Here is a 27,674-nt window from a genome sequence, read left to right on the forward strand (position 1 = left end):
GCTCAGCCCAAACACACACCAAGTGGGCCCCGAAAGTGGATTTATTCATCAATTACTTACTCATGTAAACCCTAGTGACTAGTTTATTATAAATAGGACCTCTTACTATTGTATTAGACGTCTTTTTGACCATCTTTGGACGCCTGGTTCTTAGATCAGAGGGGCTGGCCATCTCGGCCATGCCTGGACCTTCACTTATGTATTTTCAAACGGTAGAGTTTCTACACTCCAAAGATTAAGGTGTGGAGCTCTGCTGTTCCTCAAAGATTAATGCAAAGTACTTCTGTTTTCTATTCAATTCATCTTATTTCGCTTCTAAGATATCCATTCGCACCCAAGAACGTGATGAAGGTGATGATTATGTGTGACGCTCATCATCCTTCTACCTTATGAACGCGTGCCTGACAAACACTTCTGTTCTACATGAAATAAGTTGGAATGAGTATCTCTTAGATCTCCTAACCAGAATCTTCGTGGCGTAAGCTAGAATGATGGCGGCATTCAAGAGAATCCGGAAGGTCTAAACCTTGTCTGTGGTATTCTGAGTAGGATTCAATGATTGAATGACTGTGACGAGCTTCAAACTCGCGAGTGCTGGGCGTTAGTGACAGACGCAAAAGGAGGGTGAATCCTATTCCAGCATGATCGGGAACCGACAGATGAATAGCCGTGCCGTGACAGGGTGCGTGAGCATATTATTCACTGAGAGGAGGGGATGTAGCCATTGACAACGGTGATGCCCTTGCATATAGCCAGCCATGGAAAGGAGTATGACTGATTGGATGAAGATAGCAGGAAAGCAGAGGTTCAGAGGAACGAAAGTATCTCCATTCGCTTATCTGAAATTCCTACCAATGATTTACATAAGTACCTCTATCCTTCTTTTATTACTTATTTTCGAAAACACCATTATCCATTTATATCTTCCTAACTGAGATTTGCAAGGTGACCATAGCTTGCTTCATACCAACAATCTCCGTGGGATTCGACCCTTACTCACGTAAGGTATTACTTGGACGACCCAGTGCACTTGCTGGTTAGTTGTATCGAAGTTGTGACAATCATGAATTAAGATCAGAGCACCAAGCTTTGGAGCCATTACCAGGATTTGTTCGAGCCTGGAGATCACAATTTCGTGCACCACAGATCATCAAATAACATTTCTTCTTTTTCCTTATTCTTTCAAGAGCCAACATATTTAACATTCATAAACCACAATATCAAAAGACATATGCACTGTTCAAGCATTCATTCATAAAACAAAAAGTATTGCCACCACATCAAAATAATTAAACTAGTTTCAAGGATGAATTCGAAACCATGTATTTCTTATTCTTTTGTTTTTAGAACAGTTTTCATTTAAGAGAGGTGATGGATTCATATTCATAACTTTAAGGCATAGACACTTAGACACTGGTGATCATATAGTAAAGACACAAACATAAATAAAACATAAAGCTCAAAAATTGAAAAATAGTAAAATAAATAGACAAGGAGATTAAGGAATAAGTCCACCTTAGTGGGGTGGCGTCTTCCTCTTCTTGAAGAACCAATGGTGCTTTTGAGCTCCTCTATGTCTCTTCCTTTCCTTTGTTGCTCCTCCCTCATAGCTCTTTGATCTTCTCTAATTTCATAGAGGATGATGGAGTTCTTTTGGTGCTCCATCCTTAGTTGTCCCATGTTGGAACTTAATTCTCCTAGGGAGGTGTTGATTTGCTCCCAATAGTTTTGTGGAGGGAAGTGCATCCCTTGAAGCATCTCAGGAATTTCATGGTGAGGAATTTCCTCATGTTCTTGTTGAGGTCAATAAGTGGACTCTCTTGTTTGCTCTATCCTTTTCTTAGTGATGAGCTTTTGAGATGAATCTCTCCATCTCCCATGACTCAGAGGTGGAAGCTTTTGCCTTCCTTTTTCTCTTTCTAGAGGTTTCTATGGCCTTAGGTGTCATAAATGGTTATGGAAAAACAAAAAGCAATGCTTATACCACACCAAACTTAAAAGGTTTGCTCGTCCTTGAGCAAAAGAAGAAAGGAATTAGTAGAAAAAGAAGAAAATGGAGGAGATGGAGGTGTGTGAATGGTTTGGCCACTGGGGGTTTAAGGTGGTTATGATGTGTGAAAAGGAAGGAGTGATGGTTTGAATTTTAGTGGGTGGGTGTAGGTGGGTGTATGATGGTTTTGGAGAGGAATTGGAGGTGATTGGTGGAGGTTATTTTGGGGAAGAATGTTATGGAAAGGTATGAAGAGGAGAAAAGAAAATGTGGGGATCCTGTGAGGTCCACAGATCAAGTGGGGTTAAGGACTTAACATCCCTGCTCTAATTAGGCGTGTAAAACGCCCTTGCTATGCAATCCTGGCGTTTAACACCAGATTGCTACTTGTTTCTGGCATTTAAGGCCAGGCAGATGCTTGTTTCTGGCGTTAAACGCCAGCTTGGTGCCTGTTTCAGGCGTAAAATGCCAGACAGATGCTTGTTTCTGGCGTTTAAATGCCAGACAGCTCTCCTTCAGAGTGTGCTGATTTCAATGCTATTTTTTATTCTGTTTTTGATTTTTCAGTAGTTTTTGTGACTTCACATGATCATCAACCTAAAGAAAACATAAACTAACAATAAAAAATAAATAGATATGATTAAATAACATTGGGTTGCCTCCCAATAAGCGCTTCTTTAATGTCAATAGCCTGACAGTGAGCTCTCATGGAGCCTCACAAATAATCAGAGCAAGGTTGGAACCTCCTAACACCAAACTTAGAGTTTGAATGTGGGGGTTCAACACCAAACTTAGAGTTTGGTTGTGGCCTCCCAACACCAAACTTAGAGTTTGACTGTAGGGGCTTTGGTTTACTATGCAGTGAGAGAAGCTTTTCATGCTTCCTCTCCATGGTTACAGAAGGAGATCCTTGAGTTTCAAACACAAGGTTGTCCTTATTAAGTTGAAGAATCAACTATCCTTTGTCCACATCAATCACAGCTCTTGCTGTGGCTAGGAAGGGTCTTCTAAGGATGATGGATTCATCCTCATCCTTCCCCTGGTCTAGGATTATGAAATCAGCAGGGATGTAAATTCCTTCAACCTTTACTAACACGTCCTCTACTAGTCCATAAGCATGTTTTCTTGAGTTGTATGCCATCTCTAATGAGATTCTGGCAGCTTGCACCTCAAAGATTCCCAATTTCTCCATTACAGAGAGTGGCATGAGGTTTATCCCTAACCCAAGGTCACATAGAGCCTTATCAAAGGTCATGGTCCCTATCGTACAAGGTATTAAGAACTTTTCAGGATCCTGTTTCTTCTGAGGCAATGTCAATTGATCCAGATCACTCAGTTCATTGGTGAGCAAGGGAGGTTCATCTTCCCAAGTCTCATTACCAAATAATTTGGCATTCAACTTCATGATTGCACCAAGGTACTTGGCAACTTGCTCTTCAGTAACATCTTCATTCTCTTCAGAAGAAGAATACTCATCAGAGCTCATGAATGGCATAAGGAGGTTCAATGGAATCTCTATGGTCTCTAGATGAGCCTCAGATTCCTTTGGTTCCTCAGAGGGAAACTCCTTGTTGATCACTGGACGTCCCAGAAGGTCTTCCTCACTGGGATTCATGTCCTCTCCCTCCCTTGTAGGTTCGGCCATGATGGTTAAATCAATGGCCTTGCACTCTCTTTTTGGATTCTCTTCTGTATTGCTTGGGAGAGTACTAGGAGGAGTTTCAGTGACTCTTTTACTCAGCTGGCCCACTTGTGCCTCCAAATTTCTAATGGAGGACCTTGTTTTATTCATGGAACTTAAAGTGGCATTAGATAGATCAGAGACTATATTTGCCAAGTTAGATGGATTCTGCTCAGAATTCTCTGTCTGTTGCTGAGTGGATGATGGAAAAGGTTTGCTATTGCTAAACTTGTTTCTTCCACTATTATTAAAGCCTTGTTGAGACTTTTGTTGATCCTTCCATGAGAAATTTGGATGATTTCTCCATGAGGGATTATAGGTGTTTCCATAGGGTTCACCCATGTAATTCACCTCTGCTATTGCAGGGTTCTCAGGATCATAAGCTTCTTCTTCAGAAGAGGCCTCTTTAGTACTGTTGGATGATTCCTTCAATCCATTCAGACTCTGAGAGATCATATTGACTTGCTGAGTCAATATTTTATTCTAAGCCAATATGGCATTCAGAGTATCAATTTCAAGAACTCCCTTCCTCATAGGCGTCCCATTTTTCACAGGATTCCTTTCAGAAGTGTACATAAACTGGTTATTTGTAACCATGTCAATGAGTTCTTGAGCTTCTGCAGGCGTTTTCTTTAGGTGAATGGATCCACCTACAGAATGGTCCTGTGACATCTTTGATAGCTCAGACAGACCATCATAGAATATATCCAGGATGGTCCATTCTGAAAGCATGTCAGAAGGACACTTTTTGGTCAGTTCCTTGTATCTCTCCCAAGCTTCATAGAGGGATTCACCTTTTTTTTGTCTGAAGGTATGAACATCCACTCTAAACTTGCTAAGCTTTTGAGAAGGAAAGAACTTGGCTAAGAAAGCCGTGACCAGCTTATCCCAAGAGTTCAGGCTATCTTTAGGTTGAGAGTCCAACTATACTCTAGCTCTGTCTCTTACAGCAAACGGGAAAAGCATAAGCCTGTAGACCTCGGGATCAACCCCATTGGTCTTAAAAGTATCACAGATCTGCAAGAATTCAGTTAAGAACTGAAAAAGATCTTCGGATAGAAGTCCATAAAACTTGCAGTTCTGTTGCATCAGATAAACTAATTGACGTTTAAGCTCAAAATTGTTTGCTCCAATGGCAGGGATTGAGATGCTTCTTCCATGTAAATTGGAATTCGGTGCAGTAAAGTCACCAAGCATCTTCCTTGCATTGTTATTTTTTTCGGCCATGTCTCCTTCCTTTTTGAAAATTTCTGTCAGATTTTCTCTAGAGAGTTGAGCTTTAGCTTCCCTTAGCTTCCTCTTCAGAGTCCTTTTAGGTTCAGGATCGGCTTCAACAAGAATGTTCTTATCCTTGTTCCTGCTCATATGAAAAAGAAGAGAACACAAAAGAAAATATGGAATCCTCTATCTCACAGTATAGAGATTCCTTATGCAAGTATAAGAAGAGAAGAATGTAAGAAGGAGAAGAGGAAAAATTCGAACACAGAGAAGGGGATGGGGTTCGAATTTTTGGGTGGAGGAGAAGTGTTAGTAGATGAATAAATAAATAGAAGGAGGTGAGGAAGAGAAGAATTCGAAAATTTAAATAAATAAAATAAAAAATATTTTAAAATTAAAGTTAAAATTCGAAAATTAAAATTGAAATCAAATTAAATTAAAAATTAAAATAGTTAGTTAGAAAAAAAAGGGAATTTTGAAAAAGAGGGAAGGGATTTTCGAAAATTAGAGAGAGAGAGAGAATTAGTTAGGTAGTTTTAAAAAAGATAAGAATCAATCAAAAAGTTAAGTGGTTAATTGAAAAAGATTTGAAAATCAAATTTGAAAAGATAAGAAGTTAGAAAAGATTTTGAAATTGATTTTGAAAAAGATGTGATTGAAATTTATTTTGAAAAAGATTTGAAAAAGAAATTTAAAAAGATTTGATTTTGAAAATTAAAGTTGATTACTTGACTAACAAGAAACAAAAAGATTTGATTTTAAAATTTAAAGATTGAACCTTTCTTATTAGGCAAGTAACAAACTTCATATTTTTGAATCAATCACATTAATTGTTAGCATTGAATTTGAAAATATGGAATAAAAATAAGAAAAATATTTTGAAAATTAATTTGAAATTTTTGAAAATATGAAAAAATTGAAAAAGATTTGATTTTTGAAAAAGAATTGAAAAAGATAGAATTTTTAAATTGAAAATTTGATTTGACTCATAAAAAACAACTAATTTTTAAAAAGTTTTGAAAAAGTCAACTAAAATTTTCGAAAATTTATGAGTGAAAAAGGGAAAGATATTTTTTTGATTTTTGAATTTTAAATAAAGAAAGAGAAAAACATAAAAAAGACTCAATGCATGAAAATTTTGGATCAAAACAATTGATGCATGCAAGAACACATTCAAGATGAACACCAAGAACACCTTGAAGATCAAGATGAACATCAAGACTTATTTTTGAAAATTTTTAAGAAAAGAAAAACATGCAAGACACCAAACTTAGAAATTTTCAAACTTTAGACACTAATAATTCAAAAATTCATATGGAAAACAAGAAAAGACACAAAACAAGAAATTTTAAATATCAAACAAGAAGACTTACCAAGAACAACTTGAAGATCATGAAGAACACCATGCATGAGTTTTCAAAAATTTTTAGGGAAAAGTTAAAACATGTAATTGATACCAAACTTAAAATTTGACACTAGACTCAAACAAGAAACATAAAATATTTTTGGTTTTATGATTTTGTTAAAAAAATATTTGTATTTTTCAAAAATTATTTGGAAAAATAAAATAAGAAACTCAAAATTTTTAATAAAGATTCCAGGAATCATGCAATGTTAGTCTAAAGCTTCAGTCTAAAGAGATTAGACAGGGCAGAACAAGCTTTAGTAGGACATTACATACAACAGCCAAATTGATGGGAATCAACTGACTCCTGTGATGATAAAAGCATCATCTGAAACTCTAGAATTCATTCTTAAAAATTCTGAAGAACATAGAATATTTCATTTTTTTAAAAAAATATAAATTTTTTTTTGAAAATTTTTTTCGAAAATAAATAAAAACAAAGAGTTAAAATTAAAATAAAATTACCTAATCTGAGCAACAAGATGAACCGTCAGTTGTGCAAACTCGAACAATCCTCGACAACGGCGCCAAAAACTTGGTGCATGAAATTGTGATCATCAATGGCGCCAACAACTTGGTACGCACAATTGTAATCTCAACTCTTTATCACAACTTCGCAAAACTAACCAGCAAGTGCACTGGGTCGTCCAAGTAATAAACCTTACGTGAGTAAGGGTCGATCCCACGGAGATTGTCGGGCTGAAGCAAGCTATGGTCACCTTGTAAATCTCAGTCAGGCGGATTCAAATGGTTATGGTGAATTGATAAAAAAAAGATAAATAAAACGTAAAATAAAGATAGAGGTACTTATGTAATTCTTTGGTGAGAATTTCAGATAAGCGTATAGAGATGCTTTCATTCCTCCTGAACCTCTGCTTTCTTGCTGTCTTCATCCAATCATTCCTACTCCTTTCCATGGCAAGCTTTATGTAGGGCATCACCGTTGTCAATGGCTACATCCCATCCTCTCTGTGAAAATGGTCCAATGCGCTGTCACTGCATGGCTAATCATCTGTCGATTCTCGATCATACTGGAATAGGATTTACTATCCTTTTGCGTCTGTCACTACGCCCAGCACTCGCGAGTTTGAAGCTCGTCACTACCATCCCTTCCCAGATTCTACTCGAAATACCACAGACAAGGTTTAGACTTTCTGGATCTCAAGAATGGCCGTCCATGGGTTCTAACTTATACTACGAAGATTCTAATATCTCGAACTCGGTCCTCTGTATTAGATATCTAAGAGATACTCATTCTAGCTTGTTTGCATGTAGAACGGAAGTGTTTGTCAGGCACGCGTTCATGGGTGAGAATGATGATGAGCGTCACATAATCATCACATTCGTCATGTTCTTGGGTGCGAATGGATATCTTAGAGAAGGAATAAGCTTGAATTGAATAGAAAAGCAGTAGTACTATTTATTAATTCATGAGGAACTGCAGAGCTCCACACCTTAATCTATGGAGTGTAGAAACTCTACCGTTGGAAATACATAAGTGATAAGGTCCAGGCATGGCCGAATGGCCAGCCCCCAAACATGATCTAAAGATCAAAAGATAATCCAAAGATATTCCAAAGATGTAAATGCAATAGTAAAAAGTCCTATTTATACTAAACTAGTTACTAGGGTTTACAGAAATGAGTAAATGATGCAGAAATCCACTTCTGGGGCCCACTTGGTGTGTGTTTGGGCTGAGCATTGAGCTTTACACATGTAGAGGCTTCTCATGGAGTTGAATGCCAGTTTGTAACCTGTTACTGGCGTTTAACTCCACTTTGCAACCTGTTTCTGGCGTTTAACTCCAGAATGCAGCATGGAACTAGCGTTGAACGCCAGTTTGCATCGTCTAAACTCGGGGAAAGTATGGACTATTATATATTGCTGGAAAGCCCTGGATGTCTACTTTCCAACGCAATTAAGAGCGCACCAATTGGAGTTCTTTAGCTCCAGAAAATCTACTTTGAGTGTAGGGAGGTCAGAATCCAACAGCATCTGCAGTCCTTCTTCAACCTCTGAATCTGATTTTTGCTCAAGTCCCTCAATTTCAGCCAGAAAATACCTGAAATCACAGAAAAACACACAAACTCATATTAAAGTGCAGAAATTTAAATTCTAATTAAAAACTAATAAAAATATACTAAAAACTAATTAAATTATACTAAAAACTATGTAAAAACAATGCCAAAAAGCGTATAAATTATCCGCTCATCACAGAGCTAGGACATGGTTGGACTCACAACCTAAAGATAGCCTGAACTCTTGGGAAAAGTTGGTCAATGCTTTCTTGGCTAAATTATTTTCACCTCAAAAATTGAGCAAGCTTAGAGTGGAAGTCCAAACCTTCAGACAGAAGGAAGGTGAATCCCTCTATGAAGCTTGGGAAAGATACAAGCAATTGATCAGAAGGTGTCCTTCTGGCATGCTTTCAGAATAGAGCATCATATGTATATTCTATGATGGTCTGTCTGAATTGTCCAAGATGTCATTGGACAACTCTGCTGTTGGATCTCTTCATCTGAAGAAGACGCCTGAAGAAGCCCAGGAACTCATTGAAATGGTTGCAAATAACTAGTTCATGTACACTTCTGAAAGGAATCCTGTGAATAATGGGACAACTCAGAAGAAAGGAGTCCTGGAGATTGATACTCCGAATGCCATATTGGCTCAGAACAAAATATTGACTCAGCAAGTCAATATGATTTCTCAGAGTCTGTCTGGAATGCAAGCAGCAACAGGCAGTACTAAGGAAGCTTCCTCTGAAGAAGAAGCTTATTATACTGAGAATCCTGGAATGGAAGAGGTGAATTACATGGGAGAATCCTATGGAAACACTTACAATCCTAATCAAGGCTTCAATAGTAATAATGGTGGGAGAACACGGTTTTGCAATAACAAACCTTTTCCATCATCTTCTCAGCAACAGACAGAGAATTCTAAGCAGAGCTTCTCTAACTTAGCAACCATAATCTCTGATCTATCTAAGACCACTCAAAGTTTCATGACAGAAACAAGGTCCTCCATTAGAAATTTGGAGGCACAAGTGGGTCAGCTGAGTAAAAGAGTCACTGAACTCCCTCTTAGTACTCTCCCAAGGAATATAGAAGAGAATCCAAAAAGAGAGTGCAAGGCCATAAATATAACCAACATGGCCTAATGCATGGATGAGGGAAAGGCAGTGATTTCCAGTGAGGAAGACCTCAATGGACGTCCACTGGCCACCAAGGAGTTCCCTATTGAGGAACCAAAGGAATCTGAGGCTCATATAGAGACCATAGAGATCCCACTGAACTTACTGTTGCCATTCATGAACTCTGATGAGTATTATTCCTCTGAAGAGGATGAAGATATTATTAAAGAGCAAGTTGCTCAATATCTAGGAGCAACCATGAAGCTGAATGCCAGTGTTATTTGGTAATAAGACTTGGGAGGATGAACCTCCATTGCTCATCAATGAACTGAATGATCTGGTTCAACTGAAATTACCTCAGAAGACACAGGATCCTAGAAAGTTCTTCATACCTTGTACCATAGGCACCATAACCTTTGAGAAGGCTCTATGTGACCTTGGTTCAAGTATAAAACTCATGCCCCTCTCTGTAAAGGAGAAACTAGGGATCTTTGAGGTGAAAGCTGCAAGAATCTCACTACAGATGGCAAACAATTCAAGGAAACAGGCTTATGGACTTGTAGAGGATGTCTTAGTAAAGGTTGAAGGCATTTACATTCTTGCTAATTTCATAATCCTAGACACTGGGAAGGATGAAGATGAATCCATCATCTTAGGAAGACCCTTCCTAGCCACAGCAAGAGCTGTGATTGATGTGGATAGATGAGAGCTAGTCCTTCAATTGAATGAGGACTACCTTGTGTTTAAAGCTCAAGGATCTTCCTCTGTAACCATGGAGAGGAAGCATGAAAAGCTTCTCTCAACACAGAGTCAACTAGAGCTCCCACACTCAACTTGTAAGTTTGGTGTTGGGAGGCCACCACTAAGCTCTGAATCTCTGTGAAGCTCTCTAAGATCTTCACTGTCAAGCTATTGACATTAAAGAAGCGCTTGTTGGGAAGCAACCCAATGATATTTAATTATTTTTATTTATTTTCCATTGCTATTTTATGTTTTCTTTAGGTTGATGATCATGTGAAATCACAAAAACTACTGAAAAATAAAAAATAGAATGAAAAACAGCATTAAAAATAGCACACCTTGAAGGACAGGCTTACTGGCGTTTAAACACCAGTAAGGATAGCAGAATGGGCGTTTAAATGCCCAGCCTAGCAGCATTCTGGGCGTTAAATGCCAGAATGGGCAGCACTCTGGGTGTTTAACGCCAGAAGGGGCTGTCTGGCATCTGGCTGGCGTTAAACGCCAGAAATGGGCATCTGGCTGGTGTTTACCGCCAGAAATGGGCAGCAGAGTGGCGTTTAACGCCAGGAAAGGTAGCAGAGCTGGCATTAAACGCCAGATTTGGCAAAGAATGGGCGTTTGAACGCCAGAATGGTGCAGGGACTTAGATTCTTTGACACCTCAGGATCTGTGGACCCCACAAGATCCCCAACTACCCCACATCTTCTTCTCTCCTCTTCACACCTTTCCATAACACTCTTCCCCATAAACCCTTGACCAATTACCTCAAGACCTCTTCCCCAAACACCCCTTACCTATCAAATCCTACCCTTTTCCCCACAACCACTTTACTACTCACATCCATCCATCATTAAACCCCACCTACCTCACCATTCAAATTCAAACCATTTCCCTCCCAAACTCACCCACACATGGCCGAATACCCTCTCTCCCTTACCCTATAAATACACCTCCTTTCCACCTTCATTTTCACACAACATACACACGACTACTCCCCTTGGCTGAACCCAAACCACCACTCCATCTCCTCCATTTCTTCTTCTTCTACTCGTTTCTTTCTTCTCTTTTGCTCGAGGACGCAGAAACACTGTGGCAAGCCTATTTTCAAATTCTCCACCCCTCTTCTCTCATTTTCCATCTTCTTCTTCTAGTCTCACCTTCTCTACTCCTTCAACCACCACTATCACCCTTTCTCCGCCCCTTTCTCTGACGGTTCCTACCTCCAGCGACCACCACTTCCGGCGGTCCCACACTATTCTCTCTACTCTCTTTCCCTATTTTTCTTCTCCTCTCTTCTCACTTACATTCTCCATTACCTTCTTCTTCCTCTAAAGGTACTCTTACCTTCCCTTTTTCTTTGTTTTGATTCTTTCTTCTTCTTTCATGAGTTGCATTTCTTTGCTTTTCTTCTTAGTTAGCTTCTTCTTCATGCTTACTTATTTTTTTACTTTTGTCTTTATTTTTCTATTTTTCATGGGTGTTGTGGGTAGAGATTTCTCTTGCATTAGTGGGTTCATTTGTTGTATTTGATTTCCTTGCAATATGCGGTGCTCTATAATGATTGCTATTGCTTTGTGGGATGCTACATTGCTCCATTTCCTCCATTTGTTCATTGCTTAAGGGTTGCACACCAAGTGTTTGATGAAAGGCACATATGAGTTTTTGGTTTCAAATTTGACTTAATGTTTTCCACTTAGAGTTCTTTGTCACTCACTTGCTTATTGCTATGTGCATTGAGCTTATTACTCTTCATGCTTCATATCTACATGCTCACCCCTTATGACTTGCTTCTTGTTATTGATGTTTGAGTATATTCTTCTCAGGCCTCTTAGTTGCATGCTTATATCACTCTTGCATCACATGCTAGTGACTTGCCATTGTGTCCATTGTTGTCTTAGTCACATGTTGCAGCTGTCATGTGTTTATGATACTTAACCTCTTATGGCTTTCCCTTTCCCACTTTCATAGGATGGTTATCAAGAAGGATAAGGGAAAGGCACCAAAGAAATCGGCCACTAAGGCGCGCCAAGTACCTACGGCTAAGCCCCTCCTCAAGAAGCCAAGGAGCATCGGCAATATTGATGCACTAGAGAAGGATAACCCTATGAGGGATCCAAATAAGTTCCCCAACCGATACTGCAAGCTTGTCCACCCCATGATAATTGAAAGAGACTATCACGCGGAGTTTTATTCCAACTTCCACTCACCTTCTCTTGCATCGGTTTTCGTGCGCTGGAAGCAAGTCCCCATCACGAAGGAAGTTATTCCAGGAGTGCTTAGGACCGGGCCATTAGCGGATGGGATTGATGCCTACCAAGTGATCTTGTCGGCGCGTTGTGAGTATGGTTTCGATTGGGATGCCATTCTCCGGGTCATTGCCATTCCCGAATCATTTTGGATTCAAGGGAGAATGAGACCAAGGCCCAAGGGCATTGACGCACGGTTTCTCACTGTAGAGGCTCAGGCATGGTGATGATCGAATCTTTGTACGATTTAGAATTCACAAATGAAATCTCGTTGTAAACTATAGTTTCTAAACCAAACAATAATTCTTTCATACAAAAGATTGTTTGTCACAAATACAAACCCCTAAAATTTATAAACCGAAGTATTCAAACCTCGGGTCGTCTCTCAAAGGACTTGCAGGGTAGTATTCTTGTTATTGGTTATGTGTTGTATATTTTGCGGTTTTGGATAAGAAACAAGAAAAGTAAATGACAATAGGAATGTAAATGATAAAGCGGTCTTGGCAAGGTTGGGTGGTTATGGATCTCTATCCTTATTACTAACCACAACATGAGAATTGGCAAGGATCAATCCCATTAAGTCATCCTCTAACTAGTAGTAAAGGAAAGTCAAATGAGCTATATCAATCCAAGTCTATAAGTCCTAGTTTTCCACCAATTCAATTAGTGAGACCTAGATTTAATGGCTCCCAATCATCAATTACTTGGACATTAGTAACTCAAGAGTTCTTAAGTTACCTTCCCAAGCCAAGGGCATAAAATTCTACTCTAAAATCCAACCAAGCATTTTATCAAACAATTGGAAGGCACAGAAGGAAAGCATAGTAAATTAACAACAAGAATAGAATCTAACAACAATTATTGCAAGGAATTAATAACAACAATTAAAAGAAACACAATTATCATGAATTACCTCAAATTGAATTGAAAGAAAATAGAATGAACAAAAGTAGATCTACAACAAAGCCTAGAAACAAAGTAGAAGGAATTATAATAAACAATGGAAGAATGATGAATGTAACAACAAAGAATTGAAGAGTAGAAGTAGATGAAAGCATGAATTAAAACTTAGATCTAAGAGGAGAGATTAACCTAAACCTAATTCTAATCCTAATCCTAGAGAGAAGTGAGAGCTTCTCTCTCTAAAACTAACTAAAACTAGGCCTAATGTGTGTTGTGTGAAGTGATCATGCCTTCCCCTTTATTTCTTGGTCTATTTAGCCTTTTCCCGCCAAAAATTCAGCTCCAAATGGGCCCAGAAACCCTCCGAAATCGCCAGGCACGAGTTCTTCTTTAAAAGTCACGTGCGACCTTCAGTGCGTACGCGCACAGCATGCGTACGCGTCCCTGGAGCATTTCGCAATCTGCGCGTACGTGCATAGTGCGCGCGTGCATCCATGAGTTTTTCTAAATCTTTGCCTTTTCATGATTTCTCCACTTGTATGCTTTCCTTTCACTCCTTTGATCCTTTCCTAGCCTTTCTTAATCTAAAATCACCAACAAACACATCAAAGCATCTAGTGAAATCAAAGGAAGATTAAAACTATCAAATTAAAGGTCTAAAAATTATAATTTCACATCTAAGCATAAATACGGAGACAATCACAAAACTATGCTAATTCATTGAATAAATGTGAGGAAATGTTAACAAAATGCTCTAAATCCAACACAAGATAAACCCTAAAAACGGGGTTTATCAACCTCCCCACACTTAAACCTTAGCATGTCCTCATGCTAAACCAAGAATGAAGCAAAGGGTATGACATTTATTCAATGCAACTAAACTATATCTAAATGCAACTAACTGTATGAATGCAATTGCTTGGTCAAAACAAATCAACTTACAAGAGAATATATGTAAGCATAGGGCTAAAGCAATAGGAATCAAATCCAACCCACAATTGTATTGAATTATCAAAAAGGTTCACAAACTTGCATGAATATAGATGATAGTGGTGAATATATGTAATTGAGCAACCTAACCCTCACCAGATGTGTATCCGCTCTATTTCACTCAAGTGTTTAGGGGTTGATTCACTCAATTCTCTCCTAATCATGCTTTCCAAGATTTGTTCTTCATCTAACAATCAACAATCATTCAATGCATGCATACAAATATCATGAGGTCTATCTCAAGGGTTGTAATGGGGTTAGGGTTAATATAGGGTCATATATGGTTAAGTGGACTAGGATTTGAATCTTTGATTAGTCTCGACTTTCCCACCTAACCTATGTAATGACCTATACAATTAAGTACTAACCTAACTACCCATCCTTTACTTTTTACATACTCATGCATTTTCTTTTGATTTTCCCAACACTTATGCATTAACTCTTATTGGACTTTACTTTGGGGCATTTTGTCCCCTTTTTATTGTTTTTCTTCTTTTTCTTTCTTTTTCTATATATATATATTTTCTTTCTTTTTCACATTTATATTTTTTTTCTCTTTTTGTTGTTTTTCTCGTTTTTTTTTCTTTCAAGCTACATACAAGAACATCAATGTATAAGGTTTATACATTTAATCAATACATGAGTATGCACCCAATTCCCAAATATAAATACAGAACACCCTTTTATCCCGACCAATATTCCCAATCTCCCCAAACTTGAATATAAAACACTCTCACTAGCCTAAGCTAATCAAAGATCCAAACAAGGGACTTTATTGTTTTTCGCTTTAGGCTTGTAACGTGCTAGAATAAAGAATAATTGGGTTAAGCGTAGGCTCAAAATCGGTTAACAATGGAGAGCAAAAGGTAGGCTATTTGGATAAGTAAGCTAATGAAATAATGGCCTCAATCATATAAATGCATGAATACAAGGAACAATGGGACAGAGAATTAAACAAATTAAGGATCACAATCATAGGAAGAGAATAATTGCGCACAAGAAGGAAAGTAAGTGGTTATAAGATGTAACTACACAATTAGGCTCAAATCTAACAAGCTTGTGTTCTTAGCTCAAAAAATGATCCACAAAAGTATGAATTCAAGCTAGTTCATAAAAAATTTTCCTATCAATTGGGGTGGTGCCCTATAGCTAAATTTCTTGGAAATTATATCATTTTGACTAAGCCTATCCTAAATGCGATGTTGTGATTGAGAAATTCTAAAATTCCTTAGTTTACCCTCTTTTCTAATCAAAACAATTTCTTTTATGCACAAAGGGTTTAACTAAGTTTTCAATAATTCAAAACGATTTTCAAATCACAACCACAAGGCTGAAATGCAATATATACAATAAAAGTGTAAAACAACCAAAATAAAAGTATCCATACTAGCAAACATATACAATAATCCGAAAATAGTGCAAAATAAAGAAAAACAAGATGAACTAAGTAATAATGTTCGAAAATATTCACCAAATCCACCAACAGCGACGACGGTGACCTCCCACACTTAGGATGAAGCATCGTCCTCGATGCTACTGATCGGGCTCATGGTGAGGGTCAACAGTCGCATCTGCCTCCTGCTGAATCTCAGACTGGGGCACTGGCTCCTCGGCATGCTACTGAGTATCCTGGATAGCCTGCATCTGCGGAGGTGCCTCCCGCTGAGTCGGCTCCTCAACATGCTCCTCCTCGTGCTCTGCCTCATGCTTTGCCTCGTGATCCTCCTCATCGGAAGCGGGAGAGTCGGGGAGAGGGGGTAGCTTAATACCCTGTGATACAAACACCTGGTCTATGCGATCGAGACGTCACATGATACGACGCTCGCTGCGCTCCAAAAAGCGAAACAGGCACTGTACTAGCAGGTATGTCTGAAAGAGCGAAACTCTCGTGTGATCTAGAATTTTTGCAAATAAATTTGCGTTGTAAGTATAACTTCTAGACCGACAAGAATTCCTTCTTTACAGAAGTTTTGGTTGTCACTTAAGCAAACCCAATAAAATTGATAACCGAGTATTTTAACCTCGGGTCGTCTTCTCAAGGAACTGCAGGGAGGTGTTCTTATTATTGGTTATGAAAAAGGTAGAATTTTGGGTTTTTAATGTATAAGATAAAAAGCAAGAATAGTAAATGGCAAGAAAGTAAATTGTAAGGAATTAATTTAAGTAAATAATAAAACTCTTGGCAAGGTATAAGAACTGGAAGTCCTATCCTAGTTATCCTTATCAATTGTGATGAGAATTGGATTTTTCTCCCACTTTGTTAACCTCTAACTATGAAGGTAAGTTAAGTGGATGAATTAATTTTGATTCCTCAGGTCCTAGTCTTTCCTTGGGAAAGGCTAGAGTTATTGGAACTCGAATTAATTTTTGAAGAATTCTAATTTTTCAATCAATAATGAGTTTGATAACTCAAGTGTCTCCAATGACTTAACCAGAGCCAAAAGGAAAGAGAATCTACTCGAATGAAAATAATTTGGATAAATCGAAAGCATTCATAGCATAAATAAAACAATCTTATAACTGAAATACCTCAAATTAATTTAAATAGAATATTCAAATCTAACATGGAGTTCATAAACCAACATTAACAAACTAAAACAAAATAATAGAAGAAATAAAAGTAGAAGAAAATTGAACCTAGGATTGAGAAGCAATCCTAAAATTAAGAGAAATCCTAAATCCTAAAACTAAGAGAGAGGAGAGAACCTCTCTCTCTGAAACTACATCTAAACCTAAGATTATGAATTATGAGCTGATGATTATGAATGAATGGATTCTCCTACTTTATAGCCTCTAATCTGCGTTTTCTGGGCCGAGAACTGGGTCAGAAACAACCCAGAATTTGCTGGTTTCGAATTCAAACACGCTGGTTTTTTCGCCACTGCGATGCATCCGCGTAGATCACGTGTTTGTGTCCCTTATCGTCAGAGAAATTATGGCAAATTATATATCAAATCGAAGCTCCAGAGGTTAGCTTTCCAACGCAACTAGAACCGTATCATTTGGACCTCTTTAGCTAAAGTTATAGCCGTTTGAGTGTGAAGAGGTCAGGCTGACAGCTTTGCAGTTCCTTCAACTTCTTGTATTCCTTCCATTTTTGCATGCTTCCTTCCCATCCTCTAAGCCATTCCTGCTCTATAAACTCTGAAATCACTTAACACACATATCAAGGTATCTAATGGTAATAAGAGAAGATTAAATATATCAAAATTAAGACTAAAGAAGCATGTTTTCAATCATAGCACAAAATCAGGAAGGAAAACGTAAACTCATGCAAATCATATGAATAAATGTATGAAAGATTGATAAAATCCACTCAATTGAGCACAAGATAAACCATAAAATAGTGGTTTATCAATGTCTTCTCGGGTGGTGGTGGTGGTGGTAAAGGTACTACTGTTGGTGCTGAAGAAGAAGATGGTCCTGCTGCTGCTGTAGAAGATGAAGGTCTAGCTGCCTCTACTGCTGCTCTAGCTCGAGAGCGGTGCCTGGATGGGGACTTCTCGTGCACCTACGTACCCCACGGAATAGTGACCTCCTTTTCATCGTCGTCTGGGGGTGGTGGTGTCACGTCATCGTCCCTCTATGGGGCACCGGCTAACTCAATCATCGTAGTGACCATGGTGGGAAATCGTAGGAGGCCACGGCTGTGTGCTCGCCACATGCCTTGCCTGATCAACTGGGGGAATTAGACCTCCTTCCCCTCCATGACACAGCCAATCAGAAGAAGCATATCCATCGAAATCTCAGAGAAATGGGTGGTAGGTAGGACATAGTGGGCGAATATCTGCTGCCAAGTCCTAGCCTCTCTAGACAGATAGGTAAATAACATCCCCTTAGGCCTCTTGTTGTCAGAATTCATTACCCAAGGGGCATCCGGTGTGGCAATAACACACTTCAGTGCCTCATAATCAAAGGTCATAGCATTTATCGCTATCTCTGCCTGCTGGTATGCACATGTGTCACCAGTCTGAGGTAGACAATGCAAAACACCCTCAATAGCAGCCTCAGTAACTAAGACCTGCCCGCCCCGGAGGTGGACTGACTCAAGAATCGTGCGGAAGAGGTTGCAGTAGAACTCCTTGACCTATAAAGTGTTTATCCTTCTCACATCCATATCAACAAACCCTAAGCCCAATCCCTGAATGCGGTTATTAATGGAGCGCCTCAGGTCATTGGGAAGGGCCAATTTCTTCTCAATATTCAGCTTTGTCTTTCGATAGGCGGGGAAACGAAGTTCACAGTAAAGATTGGGGAACTTCTATGTGTCAGTGGGCAGTAGCAGCTGATTCTGTTTATCCACTTCATTAAGAGGGTTCTTTGCATAGTTGGCATAAAGAGAGAGGGTAGAGGCTTGAGATTTCTTCCTCTTTCTTGAGGTAGTAGCCTTTTATTTTTCTCTATCGGCCATCTTGAAAGCAAATATGATATGATATAAACAAGTAGGCCAAATAGGGGAATGGAAAGCAAGGTATGACATATTAACATGAAGTGAGTTAAGAAGGAAGAAAACTTGGAGTATAAGCAACAGAAATTAGCATCCAACACAAAAGCCATAAACCAAGAATTTAAGCAATATATGCACAATGCTTGTTCATTAAGCCTAATGAGCATCATACCCAAAAATAATGGTTAAAGAGTTAGTGGAAAACTAGAAAGAAAAATCAGCAGGTTAGGCAAGTTAAAAGTTAGAAAAACTGGTTCAAAGGTTAGGGGTATGATGGTCATTTGCTTAATCACAATGAATCACAAGTATGGATAACAAGCAAACTCACAAACATGAGCGAGAAGCAGTCATTGATGATGAAATATGAAATTGTAAAAGAAGCAAATAAGATGAGAACAAGTCATCAATCAATGTCGCGGTCATTGATTATGCAATAATTGGTGTTGACAAAATGAAAGTGCATTTTGGGAAACTAAGACAAGTTAGAAATCAAACTGAGTGAAAAAAGTTACACAAGTTGAATGTGTCAATTATTGCAAATGAATGCACCATATTCAACAAAATTGCAAGTTAAACTCAAATGGGAAGCTTAATCATTAACTTGAGTAAAAGATAATTGAGTAACTTGAGAGATGAAAGTGCATGAAGGTTCAATGCATATCACGGGAAACAACATTATCACAGAGATGCTAGCCAAAGTGACCTAGGGATTGAACTTGGTGTGAGGAATATGCAGCATTCTGGCAGTAAATTGGATGTTTCCGGATAGCAAATAGCAGCAAAAATTTACATATGTATTCAGAAATCTCATCAGGCAAGAGAGAAGCATGCAATACATATGCACATACAGCATGAAACATAACCCAACAACTAAAATTCAGCAGGGCAACAGTGAATTAGCAGCAAAGTAGTATCAAGATGGAAACAGAACAACTCATCAACCATCACTCAGCAAACAAGGAATATACATTTCGAACAGATAAACATAAACGGAGCAATTATCAGGCCTATGATCATCTAACCACAACCTAGCTACCTAACAACCTAGGATCAACTAAAACATGCATATCTAACTAGCCTAGCAACAGATTATTCAATGAACTAATCTAATCTAAGCATACCAGCATCAATGAAAAACAGTAAAGAAACAGAGCAGGGGCAGGGTGTAACCTGGAGTGCAGAAGCAGAAATGGAAAAGAAGAATAGAGGAGAGGAGTGGTTGATGACAGAGTGGTGGCACAGGGGCAGAAGCGCGCAACGCAGTGGTGGTGATGGAAGTGGGTGGTGACTGAGGAGGAGGAGAAATAGATGGAAGTGAAGGCGAGATGCTCGCCGGTGGTGGCTAGGGCCGCGGTGGCACTTGGTGGCAGGGGAGGTGGGGATGGAGAGGTGCGAGAGTAGTGGGAGGAAGAGGAAGAGAGGAGGATAAAAGAAGAGAGGGATGTGGGTGAAGGCGGCCGGCGGCAGTGACGAGTTTGCCGGAGGAAGTGCGGTGGTGGCAAAGTAGAGGGAGGAAACAGAAGAGGGAATGACGTTGGGGAGGGGGCTTGCGCGACTGATAGGGCTCTCGCGTCCTTGGGGTATTAGGGAATTCAAATCCACGCATACGGACACAGCATGCATCCGCGCGGATGGAGGAATGGAGAGGGGGCGCGGAAGCGCCAGGTGCGCCTTCGCATAGATGAGTTGTGTAGGCATGGGTGCGGACGCGTACGGTGCGTGTCCGCGTCTGGTGAGTTGGGCTAAGGGCCTAATGCAAGCCCAGAGCTGGCATAACTCTCGGGTCATTGGCCTGAAAATTACGTTAGTGGATCGACGCGTATGCGCGTGACACGAGCCCCAAGGGTGTATTGGTAAAGATTTTCTCCAATAAGGTCGCGTTGCAAGTATAGCTCTACCAACAACAATCCTCGGGGGTCAAATTTAGAAGAGGGATCCGGTTGTCACAAGTTCAACCCCAATAGAAATAACCGAAGTATTCAAACCTCGGGTCATCTCACAAGGAATGGGCAAACATGTGCTTCAACATTGGTTAGAAAATCCGGGGTTATGAGTTATGAGCATGAAAATAAATGGGAATCTTAACAACCAAGTAATCTTAAAATGCAACAACTAGTTCAATTAACTAAGCAAAACATGAGCAACTTCAATGAATAAACAACATTCCACTTAATTCTATTATGACCCAAACAAGTAACTACAACTAAAGCAATTGGTTGAGGAAATTGAATTTCAAATATGAATAATAAAAGCAACTCTTGGCTAGGCTTGGGAATTGGGGCCACCATCCTTGTCTAACAACTATATCTTGACAATTATGAGGAACAAAGCTCATTTAGTCTACTCTCAAAGTCTTAAGTACGTGATATCTACTCCTAGACTTGAAGTACGTCAAATGGCTTTGATCACATCAACCCATAAGTCCCAACCTACCTACTAATTAGATTAGTAGTGGGTTGGCGTCAATGAGTATCAAATTGACCACCTAGGGCTCCCAAATTATCAAATATATTAGACCCAATGACTCAAGTTTATCCAATTCCCTTGACCTAGGCCGAGAATAAAGAAGACTACTCCATAATCAAAGTAAACAATTCATCAAACACTTGGTAAGCATTAAGAAAAGACATGTTCAAAATAGCAATTAAATCGAAATCTACAAATACCCACTAACAATTATCAACATATGATCATCCAAACAACAAAGCTAAACATAGAAATCATCAATGTAACATCAACAAGTCAAGATTCACAACATTCATGAAATGGGTATAAAATGACAATTGACAAGAATTCATAAACTATCACAAGATATAAGCAAAATTGTAACAAGGAATTCAAATTGAACAATTAAAACTAGTAATTAACAAGATCCAAGTCACAAATCAACAAGGGAAGATCAAATTAAAACTACATCTATAGAGGAACAAGGGTTTTTCCCTCTAGAATAACACAAGAACCAAAAACTAACTAAAAATTATGTCCTAGTGTAAAATGAGTGATCCCCCTTTTCCCCCTAGCATCCTTGGGTCTTTTCCATGTAGAAACAGCTTGAAATTGGGCCTAATGAGCCTCAGAAATCGCCAGGCACGATTTCCTTTAATGAAGTCACGTGCAGCTTTCCACGCGTGCTCGTCATGCATGCATGCGCGTGCGCATCGATAGAGATTTTCTGATCCGCACGGATGCGTCCATCCTTGCGCGCCGCCTCGAGCCAATCCTATCCACGCGTGCGCGTGGAGTGCGCGAGCGCGCTGATGCTGCTTTTTCCAAGATTTCAATTCTTCATGTTCCTCCCTTTTTGTACATACTTTCTCCCTCTCTTCTAAGTCATTCCTACCCTATAATTCCTGAAATTACTCAACAAATACATCACGGCATCGAATGGCAATAGAAGAGAGTTAAAATATGGCAATTTTAAGGCAAAATAAGCATGTTTTCCATCATGGAGCAATATTGGAAAGTGAACACAAAATCATGCATTTCCTGTGAATAAGTGTGGTAAATGTTGATAAAATCCCCCAAAATAAGCACAAGATAAACCACAAAATCGACCTTGGCCGGGTCCACAGAAATGCCTTCATGAGATTCTACATGTCCTAACACTATACCTTGTTGTACCATAAAGTGACATTTTTCAAAATTTAAGACAAGGTTAGTGTCAACACATCTAGCCAGGACCTTGGCCAAGCTCTCTAAACAAAAATCGAATGAAGTACCATAAACGCTGAAGTCGTCCATAAAAACTTCCAGGCAATTCTCCATTAGATCAGAGAAGACACTCGTCATGCACCACTGAAATGTGGCGCGTGCGTTACATAGTCCAAATGGCATCCTTTTATAGGCAAAGGTGCCAAATGGACAAGTAAACGTGGTCTTCTCCTGATCTTCAGGAGCAATATGTATCTGGAAGTAGCCAGTAAATCCATCAAGAAAATAGTAGTGAGATTTACCTGCCAAGCGGTCTAGCATCTGATCGATGAAGGGTAAGGGGTAATGGTCTTTTCATGTGGCGGCGTTCAATCTTCTGTAGTCAATACATACTCGCCACGCATTTTGGACTCTTTTAGTGACCAATTCACCGTCGTCCTTCTTGACCATTGTGATGCCCGACTTCTTGGAAACAACTTGAACCAGGCTCACTCACTCACTGTCGGAAATTGGGTATATGATATCCGTATCCAGTAATCGGGTGACCTCTTTCTTCACTACATCAAGGATGGTTGGGTTGAGCCTCCTTTGCGGATGCCTAACTGGCTTGGCTCCATCTTGGAGAAATATCCTATGCATGCACTTGCGGGGGTCAATTCCCACAATATCCGCTAGGCTCCATCCTATTGCTTTCTTGTACTTTCTTAGAACATCTAGGAGCTTTCCCTCTTCTTCACTTGAGAGCTCACTAGCAATAATGACCGGAAACCTTTGGTTGTCCTCTAAGAAAGCATATTTCAAATGAGATGGAAGGGGCTTCAGTTCACTTTTTATCTCAAGATGAGGTTCCTTTTCATCAAGCTTATGGGATTCATTCTTGACAACTTCCTCATGTTCATCTTCTTGGTCATCCGTCTCCTCAACAATGGGGTAGCACAACTTGTCATGGTCTTCTTCTTGCACTTTCGCTACCACTTCATCAACTACATCACATCGGAGCATGAAATGTTCTTCAGGAGGATGTTTCATGGCTTCCTCTAAATTGAACTTGATAGTCTTGTCTCCAACCCCAAAGGAATATACACCGGTGAAGGCATCTAACTTGAATTTAGAGGTTTTGAGGAAAGGTCTACCAAGTAGGACGGAGGATGAGCTTCTACTTTCTCCTGGAGGCATTTCAAGGATGTAAAAGTCAACCGAAAAAACCAAATCCTTAATTGCCACGAGTACATCTTCCACTATCCCCATCACTGTGATCACACATTTATCAGCTAAGGCAAACCTCGCCGCCGACTTCTTCAATGGAGCTAAATTCAACCGCACATAAATAGAAACTGGCATGATGCTAACACAGGCTCCCAAGTCACACATACAATCATGGAAGGTGTATCCGCCAATACAACAAGACACTAAGCACGGTCCAAGGTTACCATATTTTCTTGGAATAGGCTCTATCAAGGAAGAAATTGAACTACCCAAGGATAATGTCTCCAATTCTCCTATCCTATCCTTGTGTGTACACAAGTCTTTCAAAAATTTTGCATACTTTGGAATTTGTTGAATAGCATCAAGGAGTGGTATGGTTACCTCAACCTTTTTGAACACTTGAAGCATGTTCAAATCAAACTCCGGTGTTTTCTTTGCCTTCTTCACCATGGAAGGAAATGGAATAGGAACGAACTCATCCACTATGGCTTTCCTCTTAGGTTCCTTGAGGTTTACTCCTTCTTCCTTATGCCTTTTGTCTACCACCTCTTCTTCATGTGGAGCTTCAACAACTACCTCTTCCTCATGAATTTCTCCCATGACCCTTGGAGGTATCTCTTCTAACGTAGTCTCCGACCGTAGAGTGATGGCGTTGAGACCACCTCTTGGATTTGGTTGGGGTTGAGATGGAAGGTTAGAAGAACTTGAGGGTTGGTTAGTGTTGTTATTGGGGTTTGGTGGTTGGTTTGACATGTTCATCAAATTGAGCCTTGTTGTTCTCATCTCGTTTTTCCATAGCGGCTCTAAGCTCTTCAACTTGATTGTTGGAAGATGGAGGAGTTTGGTTTTGGTTTTGTTGTCTATGGTGTGGTGCTTGGTACTTGGTGGATTTGTTTTGGTTTTGGTTGGAGTGGCTTTGGTTGGCTTGGTAGTTGGTGTTGTTGTGGTGGTATTGGAATGAAGATTGGTTGTTGTTGTGATGAGAAGGAGAGTTGTTCCATCTTTGGTTTTGATTGCTTCCTTGCGTATTATCCCTCCACCCTTGATGTTGATTATCACCTTGATGGTAATTGTTTTGACCTTGAGAAGGGTATGGTGGACGGTTGTTGTAATTCACATTGGCTACCACAAGGGCATGTTCCTCTTGAATTTGATGGCATTAGTCGGTGTAATGTGTGGTGCTAGAGCACAAACCACAAATTCTAGGAGGGCCTTCAAGTTGAGCAACCGGAGGTAGGGCTTGGACGGCTTTGATGGAGTAGTATTCCTTTTGATCCCTTTGGATTTGTGTAAGGATGGTGGTCATATCCCCAAGTGCTTTGGTTAGACTTGATTCGGAAGGGCATGGTTCTACTACACCCTTAAGAGGATTACTTCTCACTCTTGTGTGTTGTGTAGATTCGGCAACATCCTTTATCAAATTCCAAGCTTCTCCCTCCGTCTTGTTTTTCGAAAAGGAACCACCACTAGAAGCGGTGAGCAATCTTCTATCCTCCGTACAAAGACCTCCGGTAAAGTAGCTAATAAGCAAGTTAGTGGGCATTCCATGGTGTGGACATGACTCCAATAGCCTCTTGAACCGAGACCAATACTCATACAAACTCTCTTGGTCTCTTTGCGTTATGCCCGAAATCTCTTTTCGGATGTAGTCGGTCTTCTCCGATGGAAAGAATTTATCAAGAAACTCTCTTCTCAAGAAATCCCAATTAGTCACAATCTCATCCGGTAGCGAATAGAACCATGTTTTTGCTTGCGCTTCAAGAGAGAAGGGGAAGGCAAAAACCATGATAGCTACCTCATCGGCTCCATGCCTTCGAGCCGTAGAACAAGCAACTTGAAAATCCTTCAAATGTCGGATGGGGTCTTGACCCGGCAACTCATGATACTTAGGAAGTAGATGTATCAAGCTACTCTTCAACTCAAAGTTCGGATCAAGGTTAGGATACCTTGCTTGCAATGGTTGAAGTATGATATCCGGAGCTCCTTGCTCATGCAAAGTGATCCGGCGTGGCTCCGCCATGTGTGGCTCACCAGTAGGATGCAAAGATGTATTAGTAGTGCCAACAGAAGAATAGGAAGTAATGGACTCCAAGTCACTCTCGGTAACATCTAGTGATTCGGTATTTTCTTCGAGAGAGGCCGAAGTACTAGGTGTGTAATTCAACCATCGTATAGCTTGCCGAGTGTGTAACAAAGTTCTTTTGATCTCGGGATCAAAATTGGCTAAGCTAGAATTCAGTTGAGACCGAGTCATCAAACTTGAAAGTCATAGCACAAATGTAAAAGAAATCTAAACTATGGCTAAGTATTGAAAGAAGTAAACTATCTACAATATTCACATATTCACATAACCAATATCAAGGCATATGTTGCAACCATTCCCTGGCAACGGCGCCAAAAATTTGACACGAGCCCCAAGGGTGTATTGGTAAAGATTTTCTCTAATAAGGTCACGTTTTAAGTATAGCTCTACCAACAACAATTCTCGGGGGTCAAATTTAGAAGAGGGATCTGGTTGTCACAAGTTCAACCCAATAGAAATAACCGAAGTATTCAAACCTCGGGTCGTCTCACAAGGAATGGGCAAACATGTGATTCAACATTGGTTAGAAATCCAGGGTTGTGAGTTATGAGCATGAAAATAAATGGGAATCTCAACAAGCAAGTAAACTTAAAATGCAACAACTAGTTCAATTAACTAAGCAAAACATGAGCAACTTCAATGAATAAACAACATTCCACTTAATTCTATTATAACCCAAACAAGTAACTACAACTAAAGCAATTGGTTGAGGAAATTGAATTTCAAATATGAATAATAAAAGCAACTCTTGGATAGGGTTGGGAATTGGGGCCACCATCCTTGTCTAACAACTATATCTTGACAATTATGAGGAACCAAGCTCATTAAGTCTACTCTCAAAGTCTTAAGTACATGATATCTACTCCTAGACTTGAAGTACGTCAAATGGCTTTGATCACATCAACCCATAAGTCCTAACCTACCTAATAATTAGATTAGTAGTGGGTTGGCATCAATGAGTATCAAATTGACCACCTAGGGCTCCCAAATCATCAAATCCATTAGACCCAATGACTCAAGTTTACCCAATTCCCTTGACCTAGGCCAAGAGTAAAGAAGACTACTCCATAATCAAAGTAAACAATTCATCAAACACTTGGTAAGCATTAACAAAAGACATGTTCAAAATAGCAATTAAATCGAAATCTACAAGTACCCACTAACAATTATCAACATATGATCATCCAAACAACAAAGCTAAACATAGAAATCATCAATGTAACATCAACAAGTCAAGATTCACAACATTCACGAAATGGGTATAAAATGACAATTGACAAGAATTCATAAACTATCACAAGATATAAGCAAAATTGTAACAAGGAATTCAAATTGAACAATTAAAACTAGTAATTAACAAGATCCAAGTCATAAATCAACAAGGAAAGATCAAATTAAAACTACATCTAGAGAGGAACAAGGGTTTCTCCCTCTAGAATAACACAAGAACCAAAAACTAACTAAAAATTATGTCCTAGTGTAAAATGAGTGATCCCCCTTTTCCCCGTAGCATCCTTGGGTCTTTTCCATATAGAAACAGCTTGAAATTGGGCCTAATGAGCCTCAGAAATTGTCAGGCATGATTTTCTTTAATGAGGTCACGTGCAGCTTTCTAAGCGTGCGTGCCATGTGTGCGTGCGCACCGATTGCTTTTGTGACCCACACGTGCGCACCAAGTCCACGCGGATGCGTTTATCCTTGCGTCTCCAGCCAATCCCATCCACGCGTGCGCGTGGAGTGCGCGAGCGCGCCGATGCTGTTTTTCCCAAGATTTCAATTCTTCATGTTCCTCCCTTTTTGTACATGCTTTCTCCCTCTCTTCTAAGTCATTCCTACCCTATAATTCCTGAAATTACTCAACAAATACATCACGGCATCGAATGGCAATAGAAGAGAGTTAAAATATGGCAATTTTAAGGCAAAATAAGCATGTTTTTCATCACGGAGCAATATTGGGAAGTGAACACAAAACCATGCATTTCT

General features: G+C 39.5%; 2 non-coding genes across 2 annotated transcripts; one reads left to right on the forward strand and one right to left on the reverse strand.

Moving 5' to 3' along the window:
• Positions 1-4,401: 4,401 nt before the first annotated feature.
• LOC148553317 (small nucleolar RNA R71) lies at positions 4,402-4,505 on the forward strand. The gene has a single exon (XR_015892664.1). It is a non-coding gene; the product is annotated as a small nucleolar RNA R71 (small nucleolar RNA).
• Positions 4,506-8,614: 4,109 nt separating this feature from the next.
• Positions 8,615-8,718, reverse strand: LOC148553318 (small nucleolar RNA R71). Its single transcript, XR_015893074.1, has one exon. It is a non-coding gene; the product is annotated as a small nucleolar RNA R71 (small nucleolar RNA).
• Between the last annotated feature and the right edge of the window lie 18,956 nt (positions 8,719-27,674).

The sequence above is a fragment of the Arachis ipaensis genome, chromosome B7, assembly GCF_059453495.1.
Source record: "Arachis ipaensis isolate K30076 ecotype BB chromosome B7, ASM5945349v1, whole genome shotgun sequence".
NCBI lineage: Eukaryota > Viridiplantae > Streptophyta > Magnoliopsida > Fabales > Fabaceae > Arachis > Arachis ipaensis.